We start from the raw sequence: 19,258 nt of genomic DNA, 5'->3' as shown, positions 1-19,258 counted from the left end.
CCCCCCCCCCAGAAAACAGCTCTAACCCCCCCTCCAAAACCTAGGAAAAGAAGCAGAATTATTGGACACTGAAAATTAATTTAAGAGGTAGGACGTTGAAATTGCACACAAATGCAACAAAGGTGATCATGAAGCAAAATGAAAAGCTACAGATTCTTCTCTACGTATTTGTATACATAGCAGAAATGTGCCCTGTCCATGTTTTCCTGCCTTTTTACAAAAAGTCTGCAGAAGAAGGCGCAGGACCCCCATCTTGCAGAGTTTGAGCTCTCCTCTGGATGCCCTGGCCGTGGTGACCTTGCCCCCCCTCTTGTCCCTCAAAGGAGACAAACTGTGGGGTAGAAAAGATGCTGAAGCTGAAGATGATAAGGAGGCTGGAGGCCGAATCGCAGGATGAACAATGGAGGGAGCCAGGCATGTCTAGCGAGAAGAAGGACCAGGCGCAACGGGATAGAAGCCTTCCAACACTTGAGGGGCTGTCACAGAGAAGAGGAGGGGGTCGACCCACTCTCCAGAGCACCTGAAGGCGGGACAAGAAAGAATGGGTGGAAACTCATCAAACAGAGGTCCAACCTAGAACTAAGGAGACATTTTCTGATAATGAGAACAATTAATCCGCTTGCCTTCAAAAGCGGTGGGTGCTCCATCACTGGAGGGTTTTAAAAAGAGATTGGGCAACCCATTTGTCTAGAATGGAATAGGGTCTCCTGCTCGAGCAGGGGGTTGGACTAGAAGACCTCCAAGGTCCCTTCCAACCTGTTATTCTAGGTTGGTTCTGCATTTGAAATCATCTTTAGTGGCACCAGCATTAAAGGACATTCGGTTTCTCTTTTGGATCCCCACTGTTCAAGGGCAGCTGGAAGGATTCCCACGTCTCTTAAAATTCATCCCCCGTGCCTTTGAGGGAAACCAGGAGATGGAAAAGGTCTGAAAATAGAAGCAATAAAGACCGAAAAGCATTCAGGAATGGGCCAAATGGATGCTGGTCTCGGTTTCTGCTTACCGAATGGTGGGTTGTCCGTGGGGAAAGGCTCTTGGATTCCAAGGTCTACTTCATCTCAGTGGCTTCAGTGGCATTTCTGTGGTTGTTCTTGTCTTTTGCCTTATCTTTGAAAAGCAGGGCTATGTGTCATCTCTCAGATTGCTTGTGGGAATCCCATCTGTTTGCAAAATGCAAATGTCTGAGAAGGGGGAAATCCAGGGTCTTCCTTTGCTGAGTGTCTCCTGTTTGCCTCTCTGCCTAAACTCTGTGTTTATCAATTTGGTATTTCCAGTGTTTTTATTGCACGTAAACAAACTAATCCTGAAATGAAATTGTTTGGAAATGGTATTTCCTGCAAAAAGCAATATTTCAGAGCTTCTAAGCAAACCACTAAAGGATGACTTCATATTGCAGTTTACTGAAGACCGCATCCTGCTTATAAATGGCAAGTTATGTCCGATCAGATCCTGAAAGCCCCAAAAGAAAATGGGAAGATGCTGATTGTGAGATTTATTTTTACTAGTACAACAATGAATGTTCACAAGGCTCAGCATTTTGATAGGAACCCAAAGTGTCTCCCACTTCTGCACACACATCCTGCTGGTGGCTTTCCATATTTTTCCACACCTGCTTCAGAGGGCTTAGGAATTTCCACTGACAGTTTGAAGTTATGTAAAAGTGCTTTAACACCCATTTATTTTGATGGAAATTATGGCCTGCAGTGGATATACAGGCAAGCAGAGGAAACGGGGCAGACAAATTCACAGACAACTAACTTGCGTGGCTGAGAACGGACCTGGGTCTTCCTACTCCCAGTTCAACACCTCCACCGCTTCTACGCTTTGGCTTGCTAGGCTTTCAAGTTGAGGAACAGAATTAAAATAATATTGATGCAATACACCTGAAACTCAGGCAAAAGCATTGACCACAATCTTGAGTTTTTTTCACACCCCGTGCAGGCACCCTCGGCGCTTTCAGTTGGTTCCACCAGACCCAGGAAAAACAGATACAATGCAATAAATTGAGACCGCTAGTTTTGCACAATGGGAAGCCTAAAAACCAAATCCGTGCAAAAGGGGAATCCGCTGGAATGAAGACTCGGCATCAGACTGAAGATCCAAAATGGGCTTCTTCAGGAAACGCGGCGCATGTCACGATGTCATCAGGCAGATAATATGAGTGATGTAACCATTGGCATGATGTGTCAGGAGTAGAAAAGTTACCAGCTTGCCTAGATGTGGTGTGAGGCTTCTGGCACTGATTGTATTCCTCCCAAGCTAAGTAACTGGGCATCAGTTTTGGCCTCTTTCTTTTGGTATATTACACCTATAGGTAAAAGCTCAGAAGGACTGCTGGGTAGCGATATTTGTTCCCTGGTATAAAAAGGGCAAGAGGAATGACCTGGCAAATTGGCAACAGGCCAATTAACCTATTGAACATCATTAACAGGTTGTGTGGCATTTATCCATGTGCCAAACTCTGTACCAGCTGGTGGGTGGGTGAATAACTGACCCTGAGCAAGTGGCGTTCCAACCATTGTCTAGTGCTAGAACATCGGGAGGACAAATATGTCGGATAAAGGAGACTCTGTGGACTTCACTCCACTCGTCATTGCCAGTTCTGGGAGTTGATGCTCATCTCCATTTCAAGGCCATTGAGCCAGCACTGTCCAAAGACATGTGGTCAGCATGATATCACAGAGCACTGTTACNTTCTTCTTCTTCTTCTTCTTCTTCTTCTTCTTCTTCTTCTTCTTCTTCTTCTTCTTCTTCTTCTTCTTCTTCTTCTTCTTCTTCTTCTTCTTCTTCTTCTTCTTCTTCTTCTTCTTCTTCTTCTACTTCTACTTCTACTTCTACTTCTACTTCTTCTACTTCTTCCCCCCCTGTGGCTCCTGGGAGGCAGAAACTCTTGCCCACCTCCCCCTTTGGGGTCCCTCCTGAACTGTCCCGAGACGCACTCTGCTGTCCCCATTTAGCTCCAGTGTTGAGGGGGACGTTAGCCCTTCACCTCAGATTGTAAAGTACCTTTGCTGAGCTATAAAATTGCTCAGAGCTTTGGGTTAGATGTGTTATTTGATGGACATTTTTTCCATAATTGGCTTTCTCTACCAATCCTTTTTATTTCTCTTTCTTATTTGTAATGCTGGTCTGTAATAAAGAAATTTCAATTTTGTTGGCACGATGGCAACATAATGATACATGTGATATTGTTGTGGTGTGTATTGAATGTCCGTGATCCGGAGGTTGATGCTGTGACTCAGAAGGATTTTTCCCAAGTTTCCTTCCCTTTGAAAACAAGAGGGATCAAAAAAAAAAAAGACTATGACAATATTCACAGTTAAATGGGTTTACTTGAGATTATTTAACCCACCTCCAATTTTAATTTTGTCGTTCTTGGAGAAGGTGCAGGAGGAAACGACCACGGGCAGTCCTCAGCCTACGAACACAACTGAGCTCAAAATTTCAATTGTTGTGAGACATCTGTTAAATGAGTTTTGCTCCATTTTACAACCTTTCTTGCCACAGTTGTTAAGTGAGTCACACGGTTGTTAAGTGAATCTGGCCTCCCCATTGGTCAGAAGGTGGAAAAAGGAGATCACGTGACCCCTCTGGGGCCCCGCAGTGGTTGTGAATCGGCCGTCAGGCAACCGAACTTCGATCACGTGACCCACGAGGGGAAGCTTCGATCACGTGACCCACGAGGGGATCACGTGACCCACGAGGGGAAGCTTCGATCACGTGACCCACGAGGGGAAGCTGTGACGGTTGAAAAACGGTCTTAAATTCCTTTCTTTGGTGCTATTGTAACTTCGAACAGTCACTAAATGAACTGTTGTAACTTGAGGATGACCTGTACTGGCATCCATTGAAGTAATGGAGCACCCTAAAATTTACCTCAGGATGTCGGCAGCAGCCGCCCCAGTGACTTCACTAAGGGAGGCAGATTTTTTCCGCAGAGAGGAGCAGTTTGCAAAATCCATCCCAGCTTCCTTGTTCCGGCCCAGCCTTTATTTCCTGGCAAAGGCATTTAGAGCACACGGTGACTTTCCTGCGGGCTGAAAGAAGAAACCAGATCCTGGTCACTTCAGGCTGAAGTGGTGTGAACGAAGGTGAAGGTTGAAGGGGGGGGGGGGACGTAAAATGCCTAGAAAGGTTTCTAAAATCTTCTATAGGTAACGCTCGACTTACAATCTTTTGTTTAGTGACTGTTTGAAGTTACAACGGCACTGAAAAAACAGACTTATGACTGTTTTTCATGCTTACGACCGTTGTAGCGTCTCCAGTCACACAATCAGAATTCAGACACTTGGCAACTGGCATGTACTTATGACGGTTGCAGTCTCCCAGGGTCACGTGATCCCCTTTTGTGACCTTCTGACAAGCAAAGTCAATGGGGGAGCCAGATTCACTTAACAACCGTGTTATTAACTTAACAACTGCAGTGATTCACCTGGCAACTGTGGCAAAAATAAGTCATAAAATGGGGGAAAATTCATTTAACAACTGTCTTGCCTAGCAATGGAAATTTGGATCTCAATTGTGGCCATAAGTAGAGGACGACCTGTACCTACATTGTAGATTGACTGAATTAGCTACATTGAGGAAGAACGGAAAGCAGAATAGAAGAGCTGTTAATGCCTAGATTATAACTAGTTTGCAACTGGAGAGATTTCTGGTTTTCTTCCTTCATGAATCGTTTCCATATATCTGTACATCACTCGATCAGCCATTGACAACTGCCAATTTCAGTGTTTCTCAGCCTTGGCAGTTTGAAGATGTGTGGACTTCAACACAATATAGCTGGCTGAGGGATTCTGGGAGTTGAAGTCCATACATCTTCAAACTGCCAAGGTTGAGAAATGCTGGTAGCTGTCAGTGTTTGGAAATAGGTCACAACCTGAGCCAGGTTCCGTGTTTGTTCAGACTGACCCTTGGTCATGGCTTCTGAAATTGAGAACTAGGAAGACAAGGGAAGGAGGAACTACAGGCAGGCAGGCAGGCAGGCAGACGCGTGCACAAACATGGATGTTGAAAGGTAACATGGAAAGGTACTGGGGTGTCCACAGGATGTGGTTACAAATATTTAGATGGCAGCCATGAAGGTATGTCACACACACAAAAATGAGCTCCAGTTGCACGAACATGGCTGCTGCCTTGACTGTTTTGACCATGTCCTGCAGACATCTTTGCACATTGCAACATGCATCTATTGCGTATATGTTTCCCAGAGCATAGGAGTATGTGATTATCATCCAGTAAAGTGATGGAAATAAAATCCTGCAAATTATAGATCATCAATCCATCAGTAAACTTCTAATTCTAGAGTTCTGTGTTGAAATTATTGGATTGGTTAGGCACGGACAATATCCTAAAGGCTGAAGTGGGGTGAAATGAGCAATTTTGGCACAAAGTCTAATTTTGCATTCTCTTTCTGGAAAAAGACACCAGCTGTTCCTGAGTACGAAATCTGTGCTTGTCGTGATCTCAAAGGGAAAAGTTTCTTGGTTGTTTTCTTATCTGTTTTATTGTTTCCTTATAAAGACGATTCTTACCTTATTGTTTTCTGATTTTATTTCTTATTACTTTATTTCTTCATTTTAATCCTTACCACTGTTTTATTAAGTATTTAAAGAATATTCTTATCTTATTGTTTCCCCTATATTATAAAGAGTCCTTATCTAGTCCTTCTTTTGGCCTGTCCTTTGTTTCACTTTAAATGCCTTCTCTTTATTGTAATCCACACTTCTTTAAAAATAAAAAATCCAATAGTTCTGATTCTATTATTTCTGCAATTAGCAGGATTTGTTTCACATCTATCATTCCTTCACTAACATCCTTTAGACCAGTGATGGCGAACCTTTTAGAGACTGAGTGCCCAAACTGCAACCCAAAACCCACTTATGTATCGTCGAGTGCTGGGTGGGCGTGGCCAATTGGGTGGGCATGGCTGCAGTGGGACCAAAAAGTTCAATCAATCAATTCCAACTTTGCGAGATCTTTTTTTTTCCCCATGAGAAGTTGAAATTGATTGATTGAACCTTTTTTTTTTTTGCACATGGCGGCGGAGGCCTAAAGCGAAAAGGTTTTATAAAACCCAGCTGAAGGCCTAGGACTGGGGCGACGACGCGCGTGCCCACGGAGAGGGCTCTGAGTGCCGCCTCTGGCACCCGTGCCATAGGTTCGCCACCACTGCTTTAGACAGAGTCTACCCATAAGGAAGCAGACATCACTATTAATATGGGCGATAATATAGCTATTAATTATTGCTCCCTTCTTCAAAGATCTCTGATATTTCAAATGTTATAGTATATTGTGTAATTTTGTAAATCCCAATCCTAATCAAAACCATAGGCATTGGGGTTTTTTTTCTTTTTGACTAGAACATTCAGTCCCCACTAACATCCAATTGAAATCATAAGGTCTAATATTTACTGATATGACTAATAATAGATTAAAATAATTTTGGTTCCATTAAAAGCTACTTTATATAATTAACTCCAAAATCTTATGTTAAAAGTTTCAGTATTCCAAATTTGTATGGACCCTTAATTTGTTTTTTTCTTAGTTCAAAATCTTATTTCCTTACTTTTTTGTTGTTTATTTCAAATTCTGTAGGTCCTTAAACTTTTAGTTAATTTTTCTGTTGTTCGGAAATAAAGATAGACTCACCAAGTTATTTTTCAAACTTGTCATTTTGAAGATCTCTAGTAGCTATAAGATGGTTAGATAAGCAATTTCTGAAAGTGATTAAAAACAAGGCTAGCAAACTTAGTGTCCTTTAAAAGCAGAGTTTCCCAACCTTGGCAATTTCCAGATAAATGGACTTCAACTCCTAGAATTCCTCAGCCAGCATAGCCATTACTGAGAATTCTGGGAGTTGAAGTCCATTCACCTTCAATTTGCCGAGGTTGGAAAACACTTTTTAAAGGCTCTGTTTGAAGCAAGATGGCTGATCCCTTCATCTTCCAGTGTGCAAACCCACAAAAGAAGGCTGTTTTGTGATCTCCTTTTGAGAAGCAGCCATCCAGAGTACATGTGGGTGATCTTCCATCCTCTCCTTCTCCAGAGAGATTCTGAGGGACTGGACGATAGTACTCACCAGTTTTTCAGTCATTGTCTCCACTCTACATGGAGACACGTTCAGCTTGCTATGCCTCCGGCTGAAGCCCATCTTTAGATCATATTTAGAAGAGAAATCTGGAGAAAAAGCTTCTGTCTTTGAATTTGTTGTAATTCTCAGATCTAAAAATGCTAAAAGAACTAAGGAACAATGGATATTCGGCATAGATCAGCAAAAAGGTGTGAGTTTTATTTACCTTGCAGCACGGAAGCTTCACTGTGCATTTCAAAGATTGTCACCTTTTAGAGATATTCAAGTGACATTGCTTTTGTATACTTGTTACAGAGCTAAGTAGGAAGCCACAACACTACTATTTTGTCCTCTATCAGACCTACATTTTGATACTCAGCAGCAAAGCCAGATTTTGCGCTATTAATTGTCATGCACATTGCGTACTCATTGATGCAAGTTAATGGGCCTAGTCTTGGTAAAGAACTATGCACATTCAGGATTTTAAGGAAACATGCGGAACTTTGTTATAGCTTGGAAAAATTTGATTGTATCTTTGGGGTCGCGATGGGTCGGACACGACTTCGCAATTAACAACAACAATCTTTGAGTTAAATTTACATATAATGATATATTCATGTAAACTAAAAAAACCCAAACATTGAATATTCATGCCAGCATACAGGTAGTTCTTGACTTACAACCATAATTGAGCCTGACAATTATGGTCGTAAATCATTATGGTCATAAAGTGGGTCATCATGTGGCTGACCCAATTTTACAACTTTTTTTGCGCCAGTCATTAAGCGAACCCACTGATCACGATGGGCAGTTTTTGATCAGAAGCTGAAAGTAAATATTGGTTTCCGGCAACAAGGTAAATTGCCATCACATGACTGTGGAATGCTACAAATGGCTGTAATGACTGCCCAAAATGCAGTCTTGTGATCATGGTCTCTGTGTGTGTGTGTGTCTCTGTGTGTCTGTGTGACTGTCAGAACTTTGGAACTGTTTCATAAGTACCTTTGGGGGGGGGGTGGCATCTGTCATAACTTTGCTGCTTCTCGGTTGAGGATACTTCTATTCCAGGTTCTCAGCTCTGCTATATGGAATCTTTTGTTTGAAATCATAGTCTATTATTTTGTTCATGGCTTGTTGAAAAATTCAGTTGGCTAGATTCCACACATGAGAGTCAGCCATAAATAAATAAAAACTCTCAACCTGATACAAATCAACCCTGATACAAATCAAGCATACATTTCGGCTTAATGGCATAGGTTAATTTCAAATAACATTTTTAATGGGACTTCTAATGAACTAATCACATTAATTTAAAAACCAAATAGAAAATTCCCTGTCATAATTCAGCCTTGTGCCAATCATATAACTCTGCTTTTTTCCCCTTGTCTCTAAAAAAGTTGTCTTTGTGCTGCTTAGCAAGCCATTTTAATTTAGATTTGTAGAAGGCCATTCATTCTAGGGTATTGCTACCGTAGTGATTTGTCATAATTAGCTCACTCCATGGACTCACTCTAAGTAGTTCTCGCCTTCTATGAATCAGTCACTAAAGAATTTAAGCTCTGTTAAATCTTTTAAAAATTACAATTCATAGCCCAAAGTAAGCTCCTTTTCTGATTAAAATCATAAAATCAGCTATAATAAATAGCTATGCATTCAGTAAGTCAAATATAATAAAAAGTTGTACAATTAAAGAGTAACCTTCTATTATAGCCATCATCTTGACTTTTGTTATTCCACACCCTTCCCCAAAGAACATCCCAGCTTGGAGGTTAAAAATACTTCAGAAGGCATTTTATTTTTATATTTTTATTTATTTCATTAAATATTGCACAACTCCAAGGTGGTGATCCAGATTTATCATGGATTTATCACAATTATTTTAGCCAATGCCTCCAGTGCCTTTCCTAAATTCTGTATCCATCTTTTGCTTATGTGTTTGAAAATGATGATTTTTCAATAAATCAAAGTCATTTGCATCAATCTGAGGTCTGTTACTTGTGCTGGAGGCATTGTGCACTAAGCTTGATTGTCAGCCCCACAGAATCCTAGAGGGAAAAGCTGTGGACGTGCTGTTGCCTTGTGACTCTGTGATCAAAATTCTGCCCTAATGGACTGCCAAAGGAAGTTAAATAAATAAAATAAAAACAAAGACTAGATTAACAAGGTGAATGTTCAGGTGGGCAGAGAATCCAGGATTTTCCCAGACTGTTGATGAACCCCTTCACGTTGCTCCTTGTCCATGCCACGAGCGCAAAGTTTTCATCAAAGATTTTCATCTCCCATCCCAAGAATATCATTGGATGAATCAACCATAGAATTCATCAGCAGCGCAGAAGCTTCCACTAGGAAGACATTCCCAGTTTCAAAAGGTAGATTTTGATGGGAATCCATTATGGTTCTGCAACCCAAGACTGCATCTGTCCTGTGTGTATTGATCTGCAGTGTTTAGGTTGCTTTAGCCAAGTAAAATAATCCAGAGAAATGGATTAGTTATCAGATCCTCCAGGAACCTGTTGTTTTTCAAGCAAAACCACGATTGAGCCCAGCCAAGCCGGTCCCTTAATCTGCCCCTTATGCAACGCAATGAGAATGCTGTGGAATTTTCCCCTCCACCCCCCAGGGATGGGTGAAATAGCGAAGCATGATAAACCCAAGATTATTTCACAGAGCACTCCTAACAATACTTTTTGAGGGAAGCATGACGATACTGTTTCATAACGCCCTTTCAGTGCAAGTATTCCAAACATTTGCTTTTATTTGCTAATGTTACTTCCTGAACAAATAAACACGGGGAACACCTACTGCATTTATTTCCTTCAGATCAAACACTGATCATTAAAACATTCTTGGAATAGTTCTCGTTAAGGTGCTCAAGAAGTAGAAAAGCTTGTAGGATGGAGCTGGGCAAAACCTTTTGCTGAAGGCCAGGTTGCGCAATGCGGTTAGTTGACAACTTGATGCACGCCACTGTTCTCACATCAGGGCCTCGCCTGGTGCCTGGAGGCTGAGATCCCGAGACTAAGAAAGAAATAGGGAAATTGGGGCGAAGGGTGGAGTATTTGAGTCAAAATCTGAGACAGGGTAACTAGCTTTTCAATATGGTTTTAGCTGCTTGGATTGCATGTTAACACCATATTTGAAGTGTTTGTGGTGGAGGGCTTAAAAGTTGTCATGATATACAGTATCCACTGCAAGCAACCCTGAAAAATAATTGTTTAGAAAAATGACAGACAAATCCCTAATGAATATATGAAAAAAAGCCACCGTTCAAGTGAAATGACTTGCTAAGATCCCCCCTAGAAGCTAACCTACGTATAAAACAGAACAGAAGGAAAATTGTTTTTTCAGGTACAAGAATAGCTATAACCCCAAGCAGATTCTTTGAGAGGGGGTCTCACTATATATACACGCCCTCCCTAAGCCTAGTTTTCTAAGTTGAGCTCTCCTTTTATTTTTCTGAGTGTTATCCTTCAAGTTGGTCTTCTCCCAATCAGTTAGGTGCCACTGTATTAGACTTGACTCTCGGCCACTTCATGGACAGATGTCCATCATCTTGGCCTATCTCTGGCAATAATCTCTCTGAGGTCATTCCAGGGATCTCCTGGAACTTGTCCAGCTGTCTTGCCCATTTTCCATTCCTTTCTTGTGCTGCCTTCAACCTTGCCAAGCAGAGTGGACTTCTTCCAGGTTCATTCTCTGCTTCCATCTCCAGCCAAGACGATGTGGATTTCTCTTACTCCCCTCCTTTTAAGGGAGTAGTCAGCCATTCTTTGTCCCATGACTGGTCCTTCTTGCGGGTCACGGCACTCTGAGTAACGACCCGTAAGTGCATAGATCCGAAGTGTCTGCCTTCTTTCTTTTTCTACTGGCTTCTGGAAAACTCCCTGCTCATCTGCTCTGCTTTGCTTGGTGCTAGATTTGGCTTCTGTGCACCGAAATGTCTTCTGGCTCACACTGAATTAAGTCTAGTGTATCAAACCAGAAGTTTGTTTCACTAGGTAGGGCTTGTTCTCTGCTCTCTGTTACTACTCGTAGGATCCAAAGGAATCTGGTAGCATCAGAGAAACACATTTTTGTTAAAGATAAACACTTAGTCTTACGATAAAATGTGTTAATCTGAAACGGTGCTATGAATCTGCTTCTGAATTTTGGTTACCATAGACCAGGGGTCTTCAAACTTGGCCCTTTTATGACTTGTGGACTTCAACTCCCAGAATTCCTTAGCCAGGCACGCTGGCTGAGGAATTCTGGGAGTTGAAGTCCACAAGTCATAAAAGGGCCAAGTTTGAAACTAACATGGCTCTCCTACAATTTTCATCCTGAGCTCTTTTGACAGGCATTCGTTCTTCCATTTGTTCCTTGTAAGTCATAAAACAATTTCAGTTGGTCCTTGGGGTATATCTCTTGAAAAAATGTGCTTAATTTACTGAAGTTTGGTTGCTAAATTTATGCATTGATTTCAATCCGCAGCAAGTCCACCCTAATCCCACCCTAACGGTATTTGCCTTAAACATTTTAGTCTATTTTTAACCCTTCAAAGGTACAGACAGTCAAGTGGGCAGTAGTGCACAATGCTTTAGCATTAAATTCACAGGAAGCTATACCGAAAGGGAAATTTAGGATGAGAGCAAATCCCACCCTAATCTTTCTTCTGCCCCCCCCCCCCAACATCCAGGCGGATTTTAGTCTCATGTCAAGTTTCCAAAATAAGTGGAATTTTGAGGTTGACCCCTGATTGGGTGGCCAGTTCACCGCAAATCTTTCTCTGACAGTTGAATAAATGTGTCACAAGGGGGGAATGGGCCTGGTTAAGGGGCAGAACCTCTGACCTCCTGATCTTACTGCATGTGTAATTCACTCAAGCATTAGTTTGATCCACTTGAAGGGAGGTTCAAGGCTACAGGACCTGGTTTAAAGTGGAGATATTATGATTGTGTTCCTGCCCTTACATCTAAAATAAGAGAAGAAGCTTGTGGAATTCCCAAATTTGTTTGTTCTGCTTATAACATCCCTACACATTAAAAAAAAAGGTTTTCATATCCTTGGTTCAGAAGCTAAAGTTTATGAAGGGACGGCTATCTGGGAAATATCTGCAGCCTGTCTGTAACCCCGGTTGTTCTATTGTCTGCAACAACTTGTTACTAAAAATGTTTTTTCAGCCCCCTTGCAAATACCCCTGAAGGTAACCACGTCAAGGGAAGTGTTCCTTATTGGTTTTTGTTAGCACTGCCTAGAAAAAGGAGGGTTTCAGGGCTTAGTTTTTAGAATTTATTACTGAAGAGATTGCATCTTGCTGGCCAAAAGAGAAGGGACTTTTCAGAGACTTCAGTTTTACATAGCTAAACTCAAGTCAGTTCTCTAGTATTTTGGTTTCTCTAGCCAGACTGCATTCCTTAAGGTCCCTCTTCTTCTGAACACGTCTTTTCTGCCTAAAGCAGAGTCCCATCCTTCTCTCCCCCACCATGGGCAAAGTGTCAAAATGTTTCGGTCTTCCGCTGTCTTCCCTCAGGTGATGTTTCCAGAGAGACCCTCGCCTTATCCAGCCTGTATCCGAGGTCCCTCCTGACTATTTCAGGGTAATTCAGTACATCGCATGTCAACCGGTTTCATAATGTAGCCACCAGATTATGCCCAAGAATGGTAGCTTTATGCAAGCAGAAAAAGAAGCTACGAAACAGGCTACTGGAGAGTAGAAGCTGGCTGCTGGTGGAATGTCACCTGTTATCTTAGACTAGCTTTCCCAAGTTGTAGGACACAACATGGTTGGTGCAAATGAAAATGAACCTTAGGAAGATACCTCCTCCCTCTGCTTAACTGGCAACTTCCTCCAAACTGGGGAGAAGATGAAGAAAGAAATAAGGGGCAAGTCAAATGGTTGACAAATCTGTTTTTTTAAGAAGGAAAAAAAAATCTCCTTCCCAAATATATTTTTTGTGTCAGTTGTTGATTGATTTACCAGTTATTCAGGGTGCATGGACTGTGTCAAGTTTCATATCAACAGACCAGATTCCTTGTTCAGTCAGCTTCTTGCTGTTTTATTTCTCCCAAAAAAAGGAGAAAGAAGAGGATTCTCTTTGTAGTCCAGCTGAGCAGGTATTGCTACCTCAAATATTGTTCCTTTCAAGCTTCATTTGCAGTCCAAGTGGGGCTACTGTGTCTGGCACGTGCATCTTCTGGAGGTGCAGTGAGGCTCCAGGAAGAACAAGTATGTGTGTATGTATGTATGTATGTATGTATGTATATGCAGCAAGGGAAATGATGCACGGTGCAGGGGGACAGCGAGAATATCTCACAGTCAGGACCCCCAAGTTAAAGACGGCCCATTTAACTCCAGCTGAGAGGCTGCGGCAAAAACGGTGTGCGGCCCAAGGCGGTGGGTGTCCTGTCCCCTTGGCAAATCCATGTGGATTATGGCCCAGCTGGAGTGGGGGATAATCTTCAAAGGCGGCCCCCCCACTGAGCACATGATGGCTGGGGCTGGGGTGTCTGGAGGCTACCCAGGCAGAAGAAATGGGGCATCCCTAGTTAGAGGATTAAGGTTGCAAGCTCGTTTAGCAGGTGGAAGGGGGGGAGGGGAGGGACCCAAGGCTCAACTTATTCTGGCACCCCTTACAAAAGTTCGAAATAACGAATTATGCATATACACTATAATTTTGAAACTTCTAAACCCAGGTTTTCGCACCCCCTGGATGGGGGGAGAGAGAGAGAGAGAGAGAGAGAGAGAGAGAGAGAGAGAGAGAGAGGCCTTCGGTCACCCAGCTGGCTTTGTGTCTAAGGCAGGTACCAGACTGCATGGTCTCCCAGTCTCCAATCTGGTGCTTTTAACCTCTACTTCAAACCGGCTCTTTTGCGTGGATTAAATTGAGGAACAAATTGTTTTATGTGTGTTATACATCCGCAGGTGTAAATGCAGAGAAAGTTTAACCTTAAGCATAATCTGGAGATTCACAGATCTGATAGTCACTGGAGGGTAGAAGATGACACACAAATGGACTGTTGACCTTACTCGATAAAATACCTGGCTTCCAGGTACTCATGTATGAGCACGTCCGATTCAAAGAGGTCCCTATACCTCGGTCACTTGGCCATCGGAAGGCTTGGCCGTCCACGTTTCAGATGCTGGCAGACGTATTTGTTAGCAAGGGATTTAATTTTTACATTTGAGATAAACCATCCTTAACTTTACAAATTGTACGGCTGATCCACTTATACCTTAATGAGGTTCTAAAAAACAGGGGGGGGGGCGAATGAGGGAAGCAGCCTCGGGACATTGCAAGGCAAGCGTTGCCATTTCGGGGTGCGTGTCTCGAGGCCACATTGTTAGCCCTGCGAAACTGACAGGGCAAGGATGCTCGTGACGCTCTTTTCAACGACAACGTAGAATAACAAAATCTTGAAGCTTGTCCTTGTCAGCCCCCTGCCCCCAAGAACCAAGAAAGACACGTAGAATTATTTCCAAGCAGTTTCCTTTATTGTTCCTCACCTATAGACAGAGGTCTTGCCAAGTAAAGCAACTGCTTGTATCACTGGGAATTGCTAGGAAGGAGCCATCTTAACAGCCTTTCTCTCAACCCAATTACCTAAACTTCGCTGTCTCTTGGCCTTCTGGAATGCAGCCCCTCCCTCCTGGGAATCCAGACTACATTCCACCACATGCCTGATTCGCTTTGTCCTCCCTTATAGTAAGCAAAAGAACATAGAATAAGAGGGGTGGAAGGGACCTTGGAGGTCTTCTAGTCCAGGGGTCCCCAACCCCTGGGCCGCGTCCCATTACCGCAGGAAAGCGGTATGTGCGCATGCTGCTCCCCTCGCCCGAGCAGCGGGCGCTTGCACTTGTGCTCATCCCCGCAGCTCCCCTCACCTTCCTCCTCCCGTTTTCCCACAACAACAGCCCTGTGAGGTGTGTTGGGCTGAGAGTGACTGGCCCAAAGTCACCCAGTTGGCTTTCGTGGCTAAGGCAGGACTAGAACTCACCGTCTCCAGATTTCAAAGGCAAAAGTGGCTCGCTCAAATCCTGGGCTCCAGGCTATTTGGAGAAATTAAAAACCCTTCCGCCTTATTGCCAAGGGAATGTGTGGCGGCACCAAGCTCACCTCGAGGAGATCTCAAGAACCCCCCCCAGCCCCAAATCACCTCTCTGCCCCGGACTGCCTTCTTTCCAGATGTGGAGGGAGGCTGCCGCTGTGCATTCTTCCTAAAACGCTGGTTTTTATGGTAATCCAGTGGAAGTAGAGTTGCTTTTTTAGGAAGAGGCGGCCTACTTACCGCGAGGCTCCTCCTGGGCACAGGAGGGAGAGGAACGGCCCTCGCCAGAGACGGCTGGGCTTAAGGGGATGATCCTGAGGTGTCTTAACATGCACCGAAGGCAGGTGGAAGCCTCAGGGGGCTGGCAGCTGCTCAGGCAGCTGGAGATCCTTGCCAAGCTGGGGTGGGGCAGAGGCTCAGGCCAAGGTTTCTGTTCCTGTCAACCACAATTTTCTCGCTTGTGTTTGTTTTCCTGGAGCAGAATGACGAGCTGCATCCACCGGCTGCAGGAGGAGGGTTTTCCTGCCAGAAGGGCACCTCTATTTCCCCCCCCCCATCCTCTCTGTAGTTCTGCATCGGAGAAGGAGGAGGAGGAGGGGGGTCCCCGACAGCTTCGCAAATGTGGAACCCCCCCCCAAAACTGGCTTGACACGGCTTCAGGAAGAAAACAGAGGGGCTTCTGAGGGTCAGGGCTGCTCGGTCACTGGTGGGCTGGAAAGGGGGGAAAGAATGAGGTTGTTCTTCTGCTCCCCCCCTTCATTTTTCCCCTCAGGCAGAGCCCGTAATTGCTTTGGACACCCCAATTCCTATCCCTCGGTTGTCATGTCCCCACCAACCTTCTCGCCTAATCTCCTTCTGGGTTGGCAAGAATAAAGTTCCATCACTTCGGGAAGAACTACAGGCAGTCCTCGGCTTACAGCAGTTTGTTTAGTGACTGTTTGAAGTTACAACAGCACTAAAAAAAAGGAAGATTGTTTTTTCAAACTTGCAACCGTTGCAGCATCCCCACGTGGGTCATGTGACCAAAGTTCAGCTGCTTGACTACTGGTTCATGACCACTGCAGGGTCCCTGGGGGTCACGCGGTCTCCTTTTGTGACCTTCTGACTCACAAAGTCCAGATTCACTTAACAACCCTGTTACTAACTCAACAATCACAGTGATTCATTCAACAACTAAGGCCATAAAGGTGGTAAAATGGGGCAAAACTCACTTAACAACTGTCTCACTTAGCAACAGAAATTTTGGATTCAATTATGTGAAGCTGGTGGAGGTGTTGGCAGGAAGGAGAAGTCACCACTCCAACATCAGAAGGGGAAGTCTAGCTATGTGTCTGATCCTGGAGACGGGTAGCAGTTCAGCATCCTTGGCTTTACTGTTTTACCATAAGGCAGAGAGTGGATTTTCTGGGCAGAAGTTTATCACTTGCACCTGGTGGTTGAAACTCTGCCGTCAGAGCCCTCCCTCCTTTTACGTGCATCGCAGTTGCCCAGTTACAGCCACCAGCTTGACTTTGTTACCCTTGCCCCCATGTCCAGTCTGAAGTCAGCAGGGTGGCAGGTGAAAAAAACACTGAAGAAAGAGACACTGTAGAGCAGGGATCCCCAACCCCCGGTCCATGCACCGGCACCGGGCCTCGGCATCTCAGAAACCGGGCCACACAAACAAGCGAAGCCCCATTTGCGGGATGCAGGCAGCATGTGAAACCACACAAACACACGGTCCGCAGAACAACCTCTCTCCACGGAACCCGGTGCCCAAAAGGTTGGGTGTCGCTGTTGTAGAGGGTATCAGTCAGGAGAGATAAGATTAGAAAGCTTCTCTGAAGACGAGAACTTTAATGCAATATAAGCATTACAAAGCAAGCGTGTTTTATGGATGTTGCTCACATCCTGTGGTTAGTTCTATCCTGAATGTCCAGCCGCTTTCTGCATGTCGTATAAAATACTCTGGTGCTGAAGTCCTCCTTTCTGTCTTCCTAAGTTCTGGATTAAATTTCAAAGATGAAGTCAACTCCACAAGGGTCAGTTTTCCCCGGACAAAAATGCAAAGCGTCCATAAGTAACAATATTGTTTTTCACCCTTTCGCTCCAAAGATTGCTCCTTAGAAAAGCATGACTGCTTTGTCTGAGACAGTAGATTCCCTGTACACCACAGCTCCATTCTTGTGTGTCAAATTGTATATTCCTGACTCTAAAATTGCTTCCCAGACCAGCCTCCTTCAAAGCTATGAACAACATTCTGTAATGGGTAACATGTAATGTGGACTTCTGAGGGTTTTTGTGGGTGAACGCATCCAGAAACAAATACAAAGTCAGTGTGGAAATGGTGGGTTGCTTTTGGGTGCATGTCGGGACAACGGTCCACGCCTGTCTTTCCCAAAACAACACATTTTGGCACCAAGCAGGGCACTTTGACTCATGTGGGTGGACCTGTTGTCTTCGGCGAAAACAGCGTGAAAGATGGTGGGGGTCTGCTCTTCCTAGTTTCACCAACAGCTTCAAGATTGCAGATGAACTTTGTTGAATAAGATTATCTCAGGAAATAGAACGAGTGCAGTCTTCTGGAGCTTCCTTAGGTGGTTCAGGCCAAGAATCAAAACCTTTGACACAACCAGCGACAATTTGTGAGCAGTTTTCTCCAAATCTACCCCTTGGATGTGTTCCTTAAAGTAGATTCCGCGTCTCTGGAAATACAGTGATGAGTGACGGTTATGCGGGCAAATAATGATTCTAGGCAATTTGCTTTTTTTGTGGCCAGTTGCGTGATTGATGTGTCCATTCCCTTCTCTCCCATCATAGCTTGTGTCTGCATCTCTAGCACATGATCCAGAAGACCACCATGCCCATAAAACCTAGGAGGAGCTTTGATCCCACTGTTGTAGCTGCCATCTGAACTTTTCTGACCACGCCCACCAGAACATTTTGATGAAGGAACTCGATGCTTCACTGTATGGCACGGGTTTACTAGAGAAGCTTGGGAAAAGCACGGCCATTCCGATTATTTGTTATGGAGTGCCTTTCATCCATTGACTTAGTTAGGGAATGTGTGTAGAGAATTGCTGGTTTTTATGAGTAGTGCAGCGTATACATTGTTAGTTTTTGCAAAATCATGGATGCCTTCTTCTGCCTTTCTTCTGTTTTAGAGAACTCTTCAAAAAGAATTATACTTCCAAGGAAACTAATTTTACTAGAGAATTGGTTTTTTTTGCCCTTTCCTGTCTCAGTGTCTACTTTTTGCCTTCACGTGGTTTAATCTATCAAGCTTCTGAGTTAATGTGTGAAAAAAGAATTTAGTGGACACTTTGGCCCTTATTTTAATTTGCATGACATTTGGATAAATACACTTAAATGAAGATCTCAAATGCTGTGACTGGAGGCATTCAGTTTCCCTCATTTCACACTGACTATTCCCTAGGGCAGGGGTAGGCAACCTCGGCTCTTTTATGACTCATGGACTTCAACTCCCAGAATTCCTGAGCCAGCATGGCTCAGCTTGGAAACCTCTCCCTTTCCTCTCAGCATGGCTGGCTCAGGAATTCTGGGAGTTGAAGTCCATGAGTCATAAAAGAGCCGAGGTTGACTACCCCTGCCCTAGGGCAATTTGTCCACTTCTGTCCTTCTGTCTCACTAAGGATCTACGAGGAGACAACGGTATTTAACTACGGTGGCCTTAACCATTTCATCTTAGCAAAGAGAAAAAAATAATAATTCATCAGTGGTGAGGATTGGATGTGTTTGAGAGACTCATAAGCCCAGATTAGAGGGCAGGAGCCCCTTCAACTGTGACAAGGCATAAAGCTTGCTGCCTCTGATTCAGGGACCTTCTCACAGTTGAGGGCCTGCTACTTCACGAAACCATCCAATCGGCTTTTGAAGCATTCCAGCTGGCTGTCGTGAGCACAGCCACTGGCCGTGAATCCAGGAGGGTCCACAGGGTGTCAGGGTGTCAAAATCTGCACAGCGGAGGGCATGGCACGATGCAGACTCTGTTCCCCCCTTAAAGATGTCCCAGAGGAAATTCCTTTGCCAAACCCTCTATATTTTAGTTTTGGGGAAGTCCCGAACTGTGCCATTTGGATGTAAACTTGGGATATGTGCTGAATTGGTGCGAAGTGTCCTTCAAGTTGGATATCAGACTAGTGAAAAAAATTGTGGAAGGGC

This window comes from Protobothrops mucrosquamatus, unplaced genomic scaffold (assembly GCF_001527695.2).
Source record: "Protobothrops mucrosquamatus isolate PMUCROS unplaced genomic scaffold, P.Mucros_1.0 scaffold343, whole genome shotgun sequence".
Lineage (NCBI taxonomy): Eukaryota > Metazoa > Chordata > Lepidosauria > Squamata > Viperidae > Protobothrops > Protobothrops mucrosquamatus.
Note: the sequence above shows the minus strand (reverse complement) of the source record.